This window comes from Talpa occidentalis, unplaced genomic scaffold (assembly GCF_014898055.3).
Source record: "Talpa occidentalis isolate TD23 unplaced genomic scaffold, MPIMG_talOcc4v2.1 talOcc4.7, whole genome shotgun sequence".
Lineage (NCBI taxonomy): Eukaryota > Metazoa > Chordata > Mammalia > Eulipotyphla > Talpidae > Talpa > Talpa occidentalis.
This window is the reverse complement of record NW_023605083.1, coordinates 43,578,230-43,598,440: the sequence shown is the minus strand read 5'-3', so window position 1 is coordinate 43,598,440 and position 20,211 is coordinate 43,578,230. Positions and strand designations below refer to the sequence as shown.

Below are 20,211 nucleotides of genomic sequence, written 5' to 3'. Positions count from 1 at the left end.
CCCCATGAAACAGACTGTGTGATAGAGATCTGAGCATGGGGTTTTATTAGGAGAGCTCTTGGGAGTTTAGACCATAGAAGAGTAAAGGAAGCAGGATTGAGCATAGGGAGAAGAGCTGAAAGGAGCAGAGGGAGAAGATGAAATGAACAGATTTGAGCCATTTTGTTTGAAGGACTAGAACTAGGCTGGTCCTTTAGAGTTGTGCCTTGTATTAATCATGATTCTCCAGCAAAAGAAATATGTATGCATGTGTATTTTCTACCACCAGTAGGAGAAGGGGGTGAGGGAGAGAGAAATGGAGAGGAGGGTTGGGGAAGAGAAAAAGAGACTGATTTACTATAAGAAGAATTAGTTTACATGATTATAAAGGCTGATAATCTATCTCAATCGGCTATCGGCAAGCCAGAGGCCCAGGAAAGCTGGTGATATAGTTCTGGACTAAGTCCAAAGACACAAGAACTAGGAGAACTGATGATATTAGGTCCTAGACCAAGAACAAGATTGATGTTACAGATCAGCAGAATTCTTCCTTCCTCTGCCTTCCCTTCTATTCAGTCTCTAATCAATTAGATGACACCTACAATGAGGGAAATCAGTCTACCAACTCAAATGCTAATCTCCTCCAGAAACACCCTTACAGACATAACCAGGAAAAAATTTTAACCAGATGTCAGAACACCCTATGGCTCAGTCAAGTTGGCACATAAAATTAACTATCCCATTCCCTAATGAGGCAGGGTGAATAGGTCTTTGTATCCTTGCATCAACCACCTATTGGAGAGGAACTATCTCTGGGCAGGGAATCAACCTTGGGTAAGTAACTCCTCTAGGTCAAGGACAAATCTGTGGGAGGGATTCAACTGTGAGTTATCCAAGCCAACACTCGAGCAGTTGAGGGGATGTTGAGCATATGTTGGTCCTGAGTGGGTGGGTCTGAATAGTGCACCATTACCCACTGCTAGTTGACTGAAATTTGCACTTAATTCCTTTGAATAAATATTAACATGAATCAATAATTTCCAGACTTTCCAAAACTCCTTTATGCCTTTGTGAAACCTAATTACTATTTCACAACTTAATCTAGAAAATAGGATGTGCAATGGACTATAACACAGTAATTTTCAAATAGGAATTTTCACCAAAAGTATGTGAACAATTTTTTCCATTTGACAAATACAATGATTTTTGTATTCAGGAATGAGAAGTTTTGAGACTCTCATCTGAGTTTTTTCTCCTCACAACTTTATCTTATTGCTTAAGTACAGAGTAGCCATTCTAAAATATCTGTAATTTGTTACACTATTGCTTTAATATTTGCTGTCTTCCTTGATCAAATAATATACTTTAGGGTTATAGAATTCCACATAATATTTTACCACTTAACACATTTCACAAGCATCTTTATGCAGTTTGGAAGTCATGTCTAAAACTTCTCAATTTCCCCTCATGGGCAATTTACTAAGCCCCGTAACAAACACTTCCCTTCTCAGGTTCCCATGCTCCAGGGCATCTAAACATACACTCCAAGTGGCACCCATTATAAAGCTCCCACATTCCCAGGTCAAGTACTAAACAACTAGGAATGGTATCTATGCTCCAGAGCCATGTAATTTTTTATTCAAATTTTCCAATTCCCAGGAAGCCTACAAAACATATCCACTCCCACTCCCTACACATCCATGAAATGCCACTTAGAGCTCCAGCTTGCTGTTGTTTCCCAGTCCCCAGGCACAACCCTTTGTGTGGCCCTTGGAAGCAGCCTTCTCTCTTTAAGAGCCGAAAGTAAGAGTTCTGCCTTTCATCTATCCTAATGTCAGTATAGTGTTGGGCCATCAAAAGAATCTTGCAATTTTATAAAACAAGACTTGTTTTTTGGGGTGTGTGCTTCTCACCTTCCAGACATTTACTAAGCCTGTCTTCACTGAGTGACATCCCCCTCCCTGCCTTCAACCTCAAGTGCGAATAAATAGCCCATCATTATTCAGAGATCAACCTGCAATTCTCTCCCTTCAGGGATCATTTTCCAGATCTGTGCTTCTTTACTGTCCTCTTGTCTTTCTTTGGGCTATTGTTAAGGCACACATTGCTCTGTTTTCTACTACAGTGCCTTGTGGGCAGGCCTGATATCTTCATCATTGATAAGAGATTTGAAAACATTACAGTGTTTTTATTTCTTTGCCTGTCCCACAGTTTGCTGCATGAGATCTGATAAAGGTAGCTTCTTCAATTAATATTTACTGAATTCAATTTGTTGGAGCACCGCCATATAATTTCAACCCTGTCTGAAAATGACAAGTCACATTCCTGCCATTTAGATGTTCTGGTGCCGACAGTGAAAAGGTGCAAAGTTGCAGATGAAGAGGATGGAGGAAAAGCAAATGCTGAAAGAGAAGTTTGCAGTCCAGCTCCCACCAAAAGGGTAAATAGAAGCGAGGAAACAAGAATTCCAAATGACAAAAATACTTTATGGAAGTTTAGGGTAGAGACACATAAGAGATGGACAACAAATATTTGCTGAATATATAGTAAGATTTCAGAAACTTAAATTGACTTTTCAAGAATTTGGTCACTAATTCAGATCACATATTATTTACGTTGCATGTAAACAGAGGATCACACTGGACCAAAATTTTTCTTACAGCAGTTATTTTGCCACGATAATTAAGAGTTCACTACATTTCAAATTGCATAAGGTACTCTTTTAAGGACAAAACCCCTTTTTTCTTTATAATTCATGAGTTGTGAGATTTTTTTCTTCTCTGTAAGTTTCCTTGGAATTTTAACCTAAAATACTTTCTGAGTCAAAAAAAAGAAAGAAAAACTAGTAAAATTTTCCCTCTTGAACAACAATTAATTTCAGATATAAAATGCTTAACAGATAGCTCTAAGGAAAAAATGGATTCATTTTGTTTTAATACAGTATTAAATTTGTATGGCAGATTTCTGTAGTTTACTATCATATGGTTAATTAAAATAATATCATGACAAAGGTAGGTATATCCAAAGGAGTAAAAAGCTACAGCACATGTGAGTAGCTCTCAGCCTGGCTATTGTTCTCTGTTCTCTCTCTTTCTCTCTCTTTGTCCTTCCACCCTTTACCTCTACTTTCAAAATCCCTAATCATACTAAAGAAATTCTATTTCTATTCTTTGTTTTATTTCAGCAGGACTTCAGAACAAGTTAAATCAACAGATAATTAGTGAGCAGCATCCTTTTTCTTTCTTTTTCTTTTTTTTTTTTTTTTTTTTTTTTTTTGCATTTTGCTTCATGTTCTAAACCATCCAGAAACATGAAAGAACTCCAGAACTAGACAAGAGTTCAGGAATTCTTTTTAATGTTTTAATAAGAAAAATTGAGGCATAGAAATTTTAGATTCATTTAGAAGATTTGACTCAAGTCTGAGAAATCTTTTAAATCTAGTTCATCATACAAGAACTAGACCTTGACAGAGCTTTAAAAAGAACTGAGCAGACTTTAATCAATTGCTACATTGCCTAACACAGCCTTCAAAGTTTATAGGCATTGAGAGAAGGGAAAAATTACTATAAGGTAGCACAGACTGAGCCCTGTGAGAAGAGAATTAGGACTGTAGGGAAACTGCAGCCTCCAGCATTAAGGAAGATCTGTGGGAGAGATGGGTTGGGTGACAGGAGAGGGCAAGAATGGATGGGTCAGGTCACTTGTTAGTTTTCTATGTCAGACCAAAGATTCTGAAATTAATGCTAAAAATTGACCTATCAATTCTAAAACAGGTCATAAGTTTTGAAGAAAGAAGCATTGTAAAAATAGCATTTCAGAAAAGGAGAAAGGACATAGCAGTGTGTTAAGAGCATGGATCTGAAGCCAGCCAGCATGGGTTTAGACTCTGCCCCCACCACTTATTCTGCAAGCAGGATGATTTGGAGGACTGAATAAGTTAATATTTATAGGATATTTATAGTATTACTTGCTTTAATATAGTTTTATGACCCCAGACATCATTGAGGCAAAATCCTGCTCACAAATGAATTAGTTTGAAAGTGTCTGGCTTAAACCAGAAAGCAGATGATGAGGTGTGAACTTAGAACCACATAGTAAAGAATCCCAGGCAGTGCACCAAAAGAGGGATGAGGACATATTAGGTTTCCAAGCAGGTCTAGGAGTTGCAACAGAGTGAAAAGTTAAAGATGATCCCAAAATTCTGAGAATAGGCTGGGTTCACCAAAATTAACAATTTTGGAGAAGTAAATGGTAAGCATGAGAAAATATATTTTTTCACAAATTTGGAGTGAAATTATCTTTTAACAACATTTATGTGAGGTACCCATCTGCATAAAGATTCACAGATTCCACCTCTCATTTTCTCTCATTGCCTCCCACTCTCAGGGTTCAATCTTGGTTTTTGTTATTCTTTTTTTTATTCTACATTGTACATCTAACAGCATCCTCATCAAAATTTCCCTCAATGTGTTTTTACCTTGTTCACTCCATCTCCCTCAAGATCCTACTAGTTTCCACCACACCCTGGAGAAGCTTATTATAGGTGTTAGAATAGCCACACAGAGTATCAAAGAAACTGACTGCCCCAAGATTCCCAGGAAAATTTAAAACCCCATCTCTGTGACCCCCTTGTTTGATGGTGACACTGCTGTGTATACATATATGAGACAAGACAAAAAGAAGGATCCCTTCTTACCTCCAAGCAAAATTTGGAGCATAAGCTTTTCACGACGAAAGTAAAGAACAAAGGCCCTGGTCCTCCCAAAGCAAAAGCAAAAGCTTTGAAGGCCAAGAAAGCACTGCTGAAAGGTGTCCACTGCCACAAGAAAAGGAAGATCTGCATGTCACCCACCTGTTGGAGGACCAAGACACTGTAACTCTCAAGGCAACCCAAAATATCCCAGGAAGAGCACTCCTCGGTGTAATCAGCTTGACCACTATGCATCATCAAGTTCCCTCCAGCCCTCATGTCAGCCATGAAGAAGACAAAAGATAATGCATTCGTGTTCTTGATGGATATCAATGTCAATAAGCACCAGATCAAACAGGCTAATTCTATTAATATATATATATATATATATGAGTTTAGAGAGACCAGTTGGTGATTTTCTGATGCCACTCACATGGGGTAGTTTCAACATGAAATAGTGCAATACCCATGGAAAGGGAGGTTCCATGATCCCTGCCCTACCTAAGGAAGGGTAGAGCAGAGCAGCAATGGGAACCTAAAAGGATCTGCGACAGAAGGCTGGGGGAGAAGGCCTGGAGCAGGAACGTGGAACAGAGACATATGAAGAAAAATCCAAGCTTTCTTCTTGGTTTGGTACTTGCACCAGAGACTTGGGAACATGGAAGGAGACACTTCAGAGAGGTGGGTGAGACCAGTGGTGAGGCTGACAATGGAGACTTTATCTTGACTTGCATTCTGATTTTGCTCTTTTCCTTTCAGACTTGCCTGGCCCCTTCTGCTCCTTTCCTATGGGTCCCGACCAGAAGGTGCTTTAGCTTGTGGCAAGCTTTCAGGCCTCAGTAGCCCCACGTTGAGCCAACCCTGTTTGGTGGAGCATTTACCCATGAGGGGATGGGTAACTTTGGGTGCTTCATTTGGAAACTATATTCTTTCTTTTCTTTATATTGCACACTAATCCTATTAAAGTTCTTTTCTATTGAAGGTCTTATGCACTAAGAATGTTTGTTTTTATGCAGCAGATGGCAGAACCCATTTAGATTGTGCAGGTTTGGGGGTCTCAGGATGCCCCTCAGTCCACCTGCTAACAAATATGAGGAATCCATTAATCCAGGGGAGATCAAAACTTTCTGCTTACTGCCTTTAGCACCATTTTTCTGGAAAAGGATGATCTCAGCATAAATGATCTATGCTACTATAACATAAGAAAATTCTTGCTGCCCCAGTTAGTTATTTCCATGTTCTATTTCTCACTGTATCATCAAATCTACTACATCTTTTCGTGACCAATCATGGGATAAGCTAGTAGCTCAACAATATCTTCAAAAACCCAGGCTCCAAGCAAAACAGGCATTTTATAAAGATAAACCCCATCAACCTCCAAATATAAGCTTTTTATCTTCTTGATTTTCATCTGAAGATCACAAGCTGGCCAATACAAATCCAGTCAACATATCATCACACCAACATGCTTAGCAGGAAAAATTGGGTAAGAGAAACAAATTTTCTCTTGCAAATCCTTGAGGTTTTACCTAACAGGGAAAGAGCTCATAAATGCTCTCTTGCAGGCTTCCTACTGACAGATCATTGGTCAGAACTGAGTCACATCCCCTTGGCTACAAAGGTGTCTGGACAAGTGAAATCAAGAAAGCATGAAAGGGAACTCTATGACTTAGACCAAGGTTGTTTCAGTCTGTAGAGCAGGGCACTTCACCTCTCTAAACAAAATGCAGGTTTGGTTAATAAGGAATCAGAGTGGAATGGATAATAGCTAGACATACCATACAGACACATCATATAACATGTTTAATATCATTTTTGCATGACTTAGGACATGGAAAGAGAACCTGTGTGTATCGTATACATGATCTTAAATTAAGCAAAAGCTCCATCATGTGAAATGTTTTCTCTCAACCCAGATTTACAAGACAATCAAACTTCCTCCCCTTGTTTTTGTGTGTGTTTTGTTACTTAGCTTCAAATATCTAAGAGGTCTAAATTCTATTGCCAAATTTTGTACTGCACTGTGAGTCATTCCACTGGTTACTACAATAAAAGGTTCTACAATCAAATTTCCACCAAAAAAAAAGACATAAAAAGGTCCAATGCTTGACATCATTTTTTACCCTTCATTCATAAACTAAGTAATTGATGGTTCTTACATGAAATCTAATAAACTATATATACCTGCTGAATAAAATACAATGCAAAAATAAATAAATAAAATAATTGATGACTCCTGTACACAGTCTGCAGGTGACAAGTTTTCTAGAGGCTTTCCTATACCAACGGTCAAATTCCTAATTCAAATTAGCACAGACATGACTGTGCTAGAATCCATCTTTTCCATAAGCATTTTTGTCTTTGAAATTTCCTTCTCTCTGACTCTTACTTCAGACTTCATTTTTCCTGCTAACCAACAGCAACCCAATGTGAATTGCCAAATATGTCTGCTTCGTCTTTTCTTCTTTCTCTTCTTTCTTTAAATAACTCTAAGAATAAACTATTTTCATGACATGTCTTTATCTAATCTTACGTTTTCCCCTCCTTTTCCACTTTCCAGTTACCTCCTGATTATCCCAGTATCCAATATCCTTCCCTAATTAAAACTCCTCTAGTTCAATATTCAATTATGCACAGACTGTAAGTCATAAAGTCAAAGTTAGTGGACTTCCACTGTAGTGACCATGACATAGCAAAAATTATGTATACAAAGTGTTATTTCTTTTTTTGTCTGCTACTCTATATAAATGTTTAATGCAAGTCATTAAAATGACTGAGTTGGATAAAAAAGGAGAGGCCCCACAAATGTAAATTAATTATACAGGGTTAATAATTAATAATTTAAAAAGTAATGAAAATCAGATTTGTATCAGCCAATGTTAGATTTGGCTGTGAGTAACACAGACTTTCAAAACATGGTAGGGGCCTCCCTAGTGGTTAAGATGCAACCTATAAAGCTATCCACAGCCACTGCAGCTCGAGTTTGATTCCGGGCTGGCCAGGGAGCTACCCACATGGCGCAGACCTCTCCTGACTCACCCTCTGCTCCCCTCAGCGGTGTACTTCGGTCAGTCGGCCTGTTCTGTGCCCCACTCTGTCTCTGGTGAATCCTCTCACCGCCCACCCACCAACACCTCTGGCCTGTACTCCAGCTCTTGTATGCATAAATATTTTTTTTTAAAAAAAACAGTTTAATGTAGATGTTGATTTCTCTCCCACTGCTTACAGCTCATTGGCCATAACATGGTCAGGTGGCCAAAGGAAGTCTACAAGGCAGGACACTTTTTAAAAAATTGTTTCATTTTTTAATTGAGATAACATTGGTTTACGACACTGTATATGATTTAGGGATATAGGTTTACACCTATTCTGATGCATGTTATCACACCATACCCACCACCAATATTCCCCCACCATAGTTCACTGATTGCCCTCTTCCTTTTACTCACTAGCCAAAACCCTATTCTACTTGTAGTTACATTTCTGCAGATTTTAAGAGTTTGTTTTGATTTATTTTTGTCTGTTCCATTGTTTTGTTTTATATTCTGCATATAAGAGAAATCACCCAGACTTTACCTTTTTTTATTTTAATTTGCTTTTAAACAACCTTGCTTATTATTTCATAATATAGGATTTCTCCCTTCAGGTACAGTCACCATAGTTTTCCCACCACCAAAATGCCCACAGTCCACCACACTCCATTGTGCCTTCCTTTCCCCATGCTCGCTACTCTCCCCTTCCTGAGTGTCTCAGATCTACAGTCTGCATTAAAGCGTCAGTCTTACAGTTTGTCTTTGTCTGATGCTTTGTTTAGTTTCTTTAGATTCCGCAAATAAGTGAAACCATACACACTGTAAATGTGGAGGCTTTCTTAATTTTTCTTCTAGTTCATTATTTGTATACAGGAAGGCAACTGATTTTTGTTTGTTGATTTTGTATGCCGCCACTTTGCTGAACTGGTATATTATTTCAATTTTTTCATGGAATCTTTGGGGTTCTCTATGTATTTTATCATATCATTTGCAAATAATGATAGCTTAACTTCATACTTCCCATTTGGGATTCCTCTATTTAATAAAAGTCACCTATAACAAACCTACAGCTAGTATAATTCTCAATGCTAAAACAACTGGAAGCCTTTCCACTGAGACCTGATACAAGACAAGATATCTACTCTCACCACTACTATTTAACATAGTACTAAAAGCCCTAGCTACAGCAATTAGGCAAAAAAGGGTAATAAAAAAAAACCAGATTTTATCTTTATTCTTCTGAGTTATTTCACTTAATGAAATCCCCCAGTTCCTTTTATGTTGTCACAAATGGCAAGAGTTCCTCTCTTTTATAGTTGAGTAGTATTCCTGTGTGTGTGTGTGTGTGTGTGTGTGTGTGTGTGTAAGGATGTCCACTAAAAATGAACATAATCATCAGTTTGGGGTGCTGGTATGACTCCCCAATGGCTACCATGTTCCCATTCTTCTGGTCCTTTTCTTATTTACAATCTCTCTCTCACTAAAACACTAAAACATCCCTAAAAGAAGTTCAACTTTGTCTCAGTCTCCTCTCTTTGTCTCTCTTTCTCCATTACACATGCACATACATGTGCACACATCTTACACACTCACCAATTTTTGCATGTGTTCTCAATTATAACCATTGAGAGCACATAGTCTACCTTTACTACTCTAAGTGAAGTCTGTGGACCAGCATCTCCACATCTGCAGAGCAAAGCAAAATTGCAGATATTCTCACATAAACACACACTCACACAGAGAGAGCAAAATCAGAACCCCAGCACCACCACTGAATGAATCAGAATTTGCATTTCAACAAGATCTTTAGGTAATTTATACACACATTGAAGCTAAAAAAATCCGCTTGTTCTAAAGCAAAAGAATGGGATTGTACCTCACCCTCTGCCCTGTTAAAAACCCTCTTGATCTCCTGTCTGTTTTTTATCATAGCTTATAATCCTCTAAGAAGTAGTCAAGTTGATCTTTTGATGAAACATTTGTCCATCGGAGGGTCTCGTCTCATGAAAAGTGGGAAGGTGATATAGGATCACAAAGAGGAGCATTTTCATGTCATCCCATCTCCCAAATTCAAATACTGTTTCTCTTTTACTTCTCATTTTGAAAATATTTTTCTTTTTTGCTTTTAGATTGTCAAGTTAAATTTCTCTCTCACCTTTTCAAGAAATAAACTTTCTAGTTCTGGGTGTTTTATGTAAAGTTAGACATCTGTAAGAATGTAGTGGTGGGAAGGGGGGAGGGTTCTTTTTTAAAAAGATCTTTTTTTAAAGATAGTACAGAGGAGGGGCGGAGCAACATGGCGGCGAGGAGACGCTGCGAGTAAGGCCTCCCATTAAAAAAAGTTAATAGGGAGGAAAAGCGGCAGGTCCCAGTGAGAAGTGGGACACGGAAGATAAACGGACGACTCCAGCAAACTGCTGGAAGAAGAAAGTTGCCATAAAAGAGGACTAGAAGGGAGGGAAGCGCAGAACCCTGCTCCCCTCCCCCGCCCACAGAGGCGGCACTCTCCGACCGGCAGAGAGGAGGAAACAACAAACCAAAACGGCCAACAAGAACAAACGACGCAGCAAGCAGGACTGGGAGTGGAAAGGAACTATTGCAGCCACCACACCCCGTGAACGGGAGCTGAGGCGAACCCTGCAGGATCCGCCTCGGCGGTGAGCAAACGGCTCCGGGCGCCATTAGAGAAGAACAAAGACCCCGGGAGACGCGCACACAGCCCGGGCTGCCGGTAAGCCTGCGCGGAAAAGCGGTGCGCTTGGCGCGCTTGAAAAGCAAACACGGACCGTGATCGCAGCTGCCCAGGTCTCCGAGCCTGCGACCTAGGCTTGCGGGGAGACGCGCGGAGGCCCTCACGGGGGTGAAAGTCCCTCCCTGAGTGAGCAGGAACCAGGCGCCCAGGCACGGGAGCGGTGCAAAAGGCGCCATTCCCGCGCCACTGAACTGGGCTACAGCCCGCGTCCTGGAACTGAGGGCTTTGAACTGAGACCCGGGGCACGAAAACTCGGGGCGTGGGTTCTCCACGACGGTGGGGCACAAGGCAGACACAGCACCCCAAAGCTGTTGAGGCTTACCCTACCATTCCCGCTCTATTCCCTGTCCCACGGGGTGGGGGGAGGCGAAAAACAGCCCCCCAAGGACAATAGGAGAGATCTCTGGCGCCACCTAGCGACCAGGAAAAAAAAAGTCACTAACACCCCATAGAACAGGAAATTTCTTAAGACTGCTTGAGAAGGGCAGAAGGCTTCTGGAGGACCCAGTGGCCAGCCGGGAAGTTAGCCCACGCCAGGCCCCTTCCGACCAGCAGTCTGAGCCCACAGAGGGAGCAGGCACGCACGTCCGGGGCAGACCGGGCACACAGAAGAGTGTGCCTGAGACCGGAGGCGCAGGGACTGCATCCCGCTTCGCCATTATAGAACAGGGACATTTCTTCAGTAAAAACTGCCTAAAACCATCAGAAAGCTCCCCCAGAAGCCAGAGATGGCTCCTGCAGGAGCCAGAGAGGAGCGGAGAAGTTCACCCAAGATGCCAGCCAGTCCGAGCAACACAGTGTCCCAACGCATACGACAAATTAGAAAACAGACAGTAGGGAGTAGAAGAACCACATGCAACCTAACAACTCCTCAGGAAAGAAGCACTCCACAAAAAGAAAACCACTCCCCAGATTGCAACGACAGCAACTTGGAAGAACTTCTGAGCCTTCCAGAAAGAGAATTTAAAATTACCATGATTAAAAAAGTGATAGATCAGAAGAAGGAAATTGAGTCCCTAAAGAGGGAAAACAATGGTCAGAAGAATGAAATTGAGTCCCTAAAGAGGGAAGTAAAAGAAATGCAGGAGATCAAAGAATTAATGGAGGAACTAAAGAACTCTGGGAAAAGCAATGAAAGCAGAATAGATGAAAAGGAAGAACGAATAAGTACTCTTGAAGACACAGAAATAAAAAGAACCAAAACAGAAAAGGAAAGAGAAGTACGAAGGAAAAAGAATGAAGAAAGATTCCGGGAACTATCTGACTCCATGAGGAAAGGAAATATAAGAGTTATAGGAATTCCAGAAGGAGAGGAGAGAGATGTAGGAACAGAGAAAATATTCCAGGAGATAATTGAAGAGAACTTCCCAAATGCGAAGAAGGAGCTGAAAATTGATATACAAGAAGCAAGAAGAACACCAAACTTCCACGACGAAAGGAAAAACACAGCAAGACACATAATAGTAAAGCTCCCAAGAATCCAGGACAAGGAAAAAATAATGAAGCTGACAAGAGGGAAGAAACAGATAACATTCAAAGGAAAACCAATCAGGCTGACATCAGACTTCTCTGAAGAAACACTACGGGCAAGGAGAGAGTGGAGGGACATAGTCAACAGACTCCAAGAAAACAGATGACAACCAAGAATACTCTATCCCGCAAAGCTCTCTTTCCTCCATGAAGAAAGAATATGGACCTTCCCAGACAAAGAGAAACTCCGGAATTTCATTACGACTAAACCCCCACTCCAAAAAATACTACAAGGAATCCTAAAGCCAGAACCTCAGAGGGACGAATAATAACGAAAAAAGACCAAAAAAAAAAAAAGTTATTAAAAGAATAAATAAATAAAATCAAAGGAAAGACAAACACAATGGCAAATACAGATGCTAACATATCAATATTAACTCTAAATGTAAATGGACTAAACTCTTCAATAAAAAGACACAGAGTTGCAGCCTGGATTAAGAAACAAAACCCAACCTTTTGCTGTCTCCAGGAAACACATTTAGCTACAAAAGATAAAAATAGGCTCAAAGTCAAAGGATGGAAAACAATCCTACAAGCAAATGGGCCAAAAAAGAAAGCAGGAACAGCTATACTTATATCAGATAAAACAGACTTCAAACTCAAAAAAATAAAAAGAGACCCCAATGGTCACTACATTATGATTAAGGGGACAATACTTCAAGAAGAAATAACACTCATTAACATATACTCACCAAACGAAAGAGCACCAAAATATATCAGACAACTGTTGTCCTCTCTGAAAACAGACATTAGAGAAAACACATACGTAGTGGGAGACTTCAATACACCACTATCAACAATGGATAGATCAACAAGACAAAAAATAAGTAAAGAAACTAAAGCTCTAAATAAGGACCTAGAGCATTTGGGCTTAACAGACATCTATAGAACACTAAACCCAAAAAAAACGGAGTACACATTTTTCTCAAGCGCACACGGATCATTCTCCAGGATCGATCACATACTGGGGCACAAGACAAACATCAACAGATACACCAAGATTGAAATCATACCAACCATCTTTTCTGACCACGAAGGCATCAAACTAGAAATAAACCATAAAAAGAAGGCAAGGAACTATCCTACCTCATGGAGATAAAAAACCACACTACTGGAAGACCACTGGACTAATGAGGAGATCAAAGAAGAAATTAAAAAATTCTTTGAATTGAATGACAAGGAGGACACCAATATCCTAAATGTATGGGATGCAGCAAAAGCAGTAATAAGAGGAAAATATGTAGCAATAGAAGCTCACATCAAAAAACAACAAAGAACTCAAAGAAACAACCTAATCTCGAAGCTCAAAGATCTAGAAAAAGAACAACAAAAAAACCCCAAAACCAGTAGAAGAAAAGAAATAATAAAAACCAAAGCAGAAATAAATGAAATTGAAACTAAAAAAACAATCCAAAAGATCAATGAAACCAAGAGCTGGTTCTTTGAAAAAATAAATAAAATAGACAAACCCCTAGCCAGGCTCACAAAGGAAAAGAGGGAGAAAGCACAAATACACAGGATCATAAATGAAAGAGGAGAAATCACAACGGACACAGCAGAAATCAAAAGAATAATCAGTAACTACTATGAACAGTTATATGGAAACAAGTTCAACAATCTAGAGGAGATGGACAAATTCCTACAACTCTACAATCACCCAAAGCTAGATAAAGAAGAAATAGAACACCTAAACAGACCAATTACAACTAGCGAAATTGAAATGGTAATCAAAAACCTCCCCAAAAACAAAAGCCCAGGACCTGATGGATTTACAAATGAATTCTACCAAACATTCAGAGACGAATTAGTGCCTATCCTTCACAAACTCTTCCAAAAAATTGAGAAGGAAGGGACAATACCAAACACGTTCTATGAAGCCAATATTACACTAATACCAAAACCGAATAAGGACAACACAAAAAAGGAAAACTACAGGCCAATCTCCCTAATGAACACTGATGCAAAAATCCTCAATAAAATTTTAGCTATCAGAATCCAACAATGTATCCATAAGATAATTCACCACGACCAAGTTGGATTCATTCCAGGGACACAAGATGGTTTAACATCCGAAAATCAATCAACGTTATCCAACACATCAGCAAAAAGAAATATAAAAACCATATGATAATATCAATAGATGCTGAGAAAGCTTTCGACAAAGTGCAACACCCATTCATGATAAAAGCCCTTGAAATTCTTGGGATACAAGGAACATACCTCAACATCATAAAGGCCATCTATGACAAGCCAACAGCCAGTATCATTCTCAATGGTGAAAAGCTGAAAGCAATTCCATTAAGATCTGGAACAAGACAAGGATGTCCACTCTCACCACTGCTTTTCAATATAATACTGGAAGTCCTAGCCAGAGCAGTAAGACAAGAGAAAGACATCCAAGGAATCCAAATAGGAAAAGAAGAAGTCAAACTATCACTATTTGCAGATGATATGATAATATACACAGAGAACCCCAAAATCTCCACAGAAAAACTAATTCAACTCATCAATCAATTCAGTAAAGTGGCAGGATACAAAATCAACACGCAAAAGTCAGTAGCCTTCCTATACACAAACAACAAATCTGAAGAAGAAGAAATCAAAAAAACCATCCCTTTTATTATCGAAACAAAAAAAATCAAATATTTGGGAATAAATCTAACAAAAGAGGTAAAGGACCTATACAAAGAAAACTATAAAACACTGTTAAAAGAAATAGAAGAAGACACAAAGAAATGGAAAGACATCCCCTGCTCATGGATTGGAAGAATAAACATTATTAAAATGGCCATCCTACCAAATGCAATATACAGATTCAATGCTATTCCAATCAAAATCTCAATGGCATTCTTCAAAGAAATAGAACAATTATTGATGAAATTCATATGGAATCACCAAAAACCCCGAATAGCCAAAGCTCTACTGAAAAAAAAAAAGAAGGAAATGGAGGCATCACACTCCCAGACTTCAAACTATACTACAAAGCCATAATCATCAAAACTGCATGGTATTGGAACAAGAACAGACATACAGACCAATGGAATCGAATAGAAAATCCAGAAATAAATCCACAGATTTATGGTCAACTAATCTTTGACAAAGGAGCAAAGACTATGCATTGGAGCAAAGAAAGTTTGTTCAATAAATGGTGCTGGGAAAACTGGGTCGCTACATGCAAAAGAATGAAGCTTGACCACTACCTCACACCATACACAAAAATCAACTCAAAATGGATTAAAGAACTAGACATAAGACCTGAAACCATAAAATACATAGAAGGAAATATAGGCGAAACACTACGGGATTTGCACATCAAAGACATCTTTACAGACACATCACCCAAAGCAGTGATAGTGAAGGCAAAGATAAACAGCTGGGACTACATCAAATTAAAGAGCTTCTGCACAGCAAAAGAGACAATAACAAAAACAAAGAGAAACCCCACCAACTGGGAGAACATTTTTGCACCCAACACTAATGATAAAGGACTGATCACAAAAATCTGCAAAGAGCTGATGAGACTCAGCAACAACAAAGAAAATAATCCAGTCAAAAAATGGGCAGAAGAGCTAAAAAGAAACTTCTCTGAAGAGGAAATGCAAATGGCCAACAGACATATGAAAAAATGTTCAACATCACTTGTAATCAGGGAAATGCAAATCAAAACTACCATGAGATACCATCTCACACCAGTGAGAATGGCACATATTAAAAAAACTAGCAACAACAAATGTTGGCGAGGGTGTGGAGAAAAAGGAACTCTTCTGCACTGTTGGTGGGAGTGCAAACTGGTCCAACCACTATGGAGAGCTGTGTGGAGATTTCTGGACCTACTAAACATAGAGCTTCCATATGATCCAGCAATTCCACTCCTAGGTATTTACCCAAAGGACACAGAAACATCAATTCCAAAGAACACCTGCACCCCTTTGTTTATAGCAGCACTGTTTACAATAGCTAAGCTTTGGAAACAACCCAAATGCCCAAAAGTAGATGACTGGATCAAGAAGATGTGGTACATATATACCATGGAATATTACTCAGCATTCAAAAAAGATAAACACATGCAATTTGCAGCAACATGGATGGCGCTGGAAGGGATCATGCTCAGTGAAATAAGCCAAAAAGAAAAAGAAAAATACCGGATGGTCTCACTCATAGCAGGAATCTAGAAAACTTAAATAAGGGACCAGGAAAATGAATATAAGAAAGTGAAAATCAATATCAACAAAAAACTATGAACCAGAGACACTTTTTGGGGGGTGGGGGGCGGGAAGGGAAGGATTGGGGTCAGAATGGGGCTTTTGCAATTGTATGGGGGAATATAAAAATAAAATTTATTATTTAAAAAAAAATAAAGATAGTACAAAAATTAATTCAAAATATATTAAAAACCTAAACATAAGATCTAAAACTACAAACCCCTAGAAGAAAACATAAGGGAAAAGTTTCATGACATTAGATTTGACAATTAATTTTGAATATGAACCAAAAAGTAGGATAATAAAATAGGCTAATTGAGCTACATAAAAATTCAAAAGTTTTATTCATGAAAAATACAATCAGCAGACTGAATAGGAAACCCACAATATGGAATTAAATATGTGCAAGTCACATATCTGATAAGTGGTCAATATCTAGAATATATAGCAAGTTCTACAATTCAACAACAAATAAACCAATCTGAAAACTGGCAAAGTCTTGAATAGACATTTCTGCAAAATAGATATAAAAATGGCCAATAAACATACGAAAACATACACAACATCATTAATTATCAGGGGAGTACAAATAAAAACTACAATGAAATATCACCTTATAGTCATTAAGATGGCTATCATAAGTTGGCAAGAATGTAGAAAAATAGGATATTTTGTATACATCTGGTGGGAATGCAAATATGGTATGGTAGTTTCTAAAAAATTTAAAAACAGTACCCAGCAATTCTACTTCAGGATATATACCCAAAATAATTGAAAGAACTCAAAGATATTTATACACTCACATTCATGGCATTATCACTCACAATAGCCAATAGGTGGAAGCAATCCAAGTGTCCATCAACAGATGAATGGATAACAAATGTAGAATAGACATACGATGGAATGTCATTCCGTTTGTAAAAAGGAAGGAAATTCTGACACATGGATAAACCTTAAAAACATTAAGCTAAGTGAAATAAGTCAATCGCAAAAGAATAAATTTAAATGGTTCCACTTAAATGAGGTACCAAGGTTTTTCAAATTCATAAAGTACAATGGTCTGGTGGTTTTCAGGGACTGAGGGAAATGAAAATGGGGAATTGTAACTTAATTGGCACAGAGTTTTAATTTTGGAGAAAAAAATGCTGAAGATGAATGATGGTGTGAATGTACATAAAGTCACTAAACTGTATGTTTAAAATGGTTACAATGGAAAATTATATATATACATTTCACCATAATTTAAAGAAAGAATTGAAAAGAAGATAAAGGAGAGGAAGAGAAAGGGAAAAAGAAATGGAACAACAACCACAACCTGAATGACTATCTAAAAAAAGCTGGAAATTCTTCACCCACTTCTTCCTTCAACCTCAGTACCCTCTTCCCTTATTTACTATCATCAGTTTGTGACCCTGTTATTTCTGCAAAGAACTGGAATGAATATTTATTTGGGAGGATACTGATGTCATAGAAACCATGAAAAAAGGATAAATGAATGTCACAGTTACTTTTCTCTCCTCCCTCATTCTCTCTCCTCCCCTCAACCTTCTTCTCCCACTACTCCCACACACATGCTTGGGAACACATCACACGTTTACACTCACACACACACACACACATGTACCCACACTTGATAACCTTCACATAGGTGGGTAATTTTATTTAGTTCCCATCCAATCTCACAATACTGTCTTCCAAAAATTCTGAGGTAAATGCAATTAATCATAAAACTACTATGAGATCCTTCTAGAAAGGACCAATTCAAGTATATTGCTAGTATATCAAACTCCATAAACACACAGCAATTCTACAAAGGAAAATCAAGGAAATGACCAGCTTCATAAGCAGAGGTTGGAGGGATCATAAGGTTGCTAGTAAAAAAAAAAAAAAAAATAGTGGATTCATTTCTCTTCCAGGATTTTTAAAAATTCCAAGTATGGCGTCTTTTTCAGATTGTTTCATAAAGAACAACTGATATTCAAACAACTGATATCCAAAAGCTATGAGCAATTGCATGTGGCCATTTGTGGCTTATTATGACATCCTTCAATCCACTCACTGTTTCATGAACAAACCAAATTAGGTTGTTTGTTGGATTTTCTGGAGTGCTCTCCCTGTGAACTTCATGTTTTTATTCAGACCATAAAAGAAACAAGTTTCTCTGGTCTCTTTAGGCCCAACACTCCTTGACATCACTGAGACCATGCCACTTTTCTAAATTGAGCTCTGAGGGCAGCTTCCAATCAGGTCTTTCATTGTACCACAACTATTCTGAGGTTGATGAAAGATAAAAACAGCCTGCCCAAGTTTGATCAGATTATATGAATACTTGCTATGGTGTATGGCCAGAAGAGGTAAAACAAAGCTAACAAAGGTAAACTTACTAGTATAAATTTCCCACAACCAACCATCTTCCAGGATCTGTTTCTAGTCTACCTACATTATCATGGGAAGAAAAAGGAAACTACAAAGTTTTTTTCTACGTCCAGGTCTCTCCTCAAACAGTAGCAAGAGGAGGAGGAAAAGAGATGTAAAGATAGGTGCTGCTAACCTCATTTAACAGATAAAAATTTGAAAATTGGGGCAATGAAAAGCAATGAAGAGGACTTCGGCAAACTACTTGAGAGCCTGGATACTGGACTTAGTTATGACCAAGATCAAATTCTTACTAATTGTGGGAAGTCAGCAAGTTACTTAAACTGTCCCCTTCAGTTTTCTCATCAACAAAATTTATATTATATTAATAATACATATTCCATCACATGGCTATGAAAAAGAGAGTACTGAACACAAGACCTGGTGCATACAAATTACCAGTTTATGTTAACTGTTAGTATAATTATTATGACTATCATGTTCACAAAAAGACTTATTTAGCTCTTAGCTATTGCAAAACTAACATATTTTTGTATCATTCAAGATGCTATCAGTAGTGCTGTAATAACAAATAACCCCAAAATGTCAGTGGCTTACCATAAAGACAGTTTTCTGACTCTGGCAACATGATCATCACATCTGCTCTGCTCTGTATCATCTTCATTCTGTGACCCAGATGGTTGAAGCAACCTCCTGGGGTCAATGCTTAGAGTTGCGGCTGAGGAAAAAGATAATAGGGAAACTCACTACCTAAAAGCACAGCAATTCCATTGTTGGAATGTTATGAATGATTTTCCTTAAATTGAACGCAAACACGATTACAGAAGTCCACCTCTTGTTCTAATTATGCATTACAGTAAAACACTGAAAACTATAGCATCATCCTACGAAAGACCTTCTAATACTCAAGAAAGTCCCTGGGGTCTTTGCTACGTTCCTCCCATTATTTTCATATGACAGAAATTCTAGATCACTCTATAAATACTCTGCCAATTTGGCTAAAATACACAGTGAAAAACTCAAATATTTCAATCAGAGGCAAGTATATTACTAAATCACGAAGGGAGAGTTGAACAGTATGGTTAGAGAAATTCATAACATTTGAGAGTATCATTCATTTATTATTCTAATTGTATTCCACTAATAAAGAGAAATAAAAGGAATAAATTGAATCATGAATCAGATGAAATTTATCTAAGATGGTCCAACAGCGATGTTCCCAATGGAGAATAAATAGAGCTCAGCCTTGTAGTTCCAAATAGATGAGTCATTGCAACAGAGGGTCTCTAGGAAGGAGCTGAGATTAATTTGGAATGAGGCAGTTACTTCAGTCACAGCAAGTCTTGAAGAAGCATTCAGCTGTGACCCATCAGCAGCTAATACTTGGAGGAACTGGGGAATTGACAGTCTCAGTTCTAAGGGGGAGGAATCTCAACACCACCATCACAGCACCCACTGCAGTAAGTGAATGATTGATGAACGACTGCATTCTACTACCCAAACTTACATTAAAGTACTTCCAATCTATTTCACCATATCCAAAATGGTCTTAATGATCCTATCATGCAGCACACCCCTATACCCAGTTTAACAACATTGTGTATAAAATGCATATGTATATACATAACCCTAAAATTTTTAAATCTGCAT

The 20,211-nt window shown here is 38.4% G+C and overlaps 1 pseudogene; it reads left to right on the top strand.

The window, feature by feature from the left end:
* The first annotated feature begins 1,679 nt into the window (after positions 1 to 1,679).
* LOC119231395 (elongation factor 1-alpha 1-like) overlaps positions 1,680 to 20,211 on the top strand; it is a 42,505-nt pseudogene continuing 23,973 nt past the window's right edge.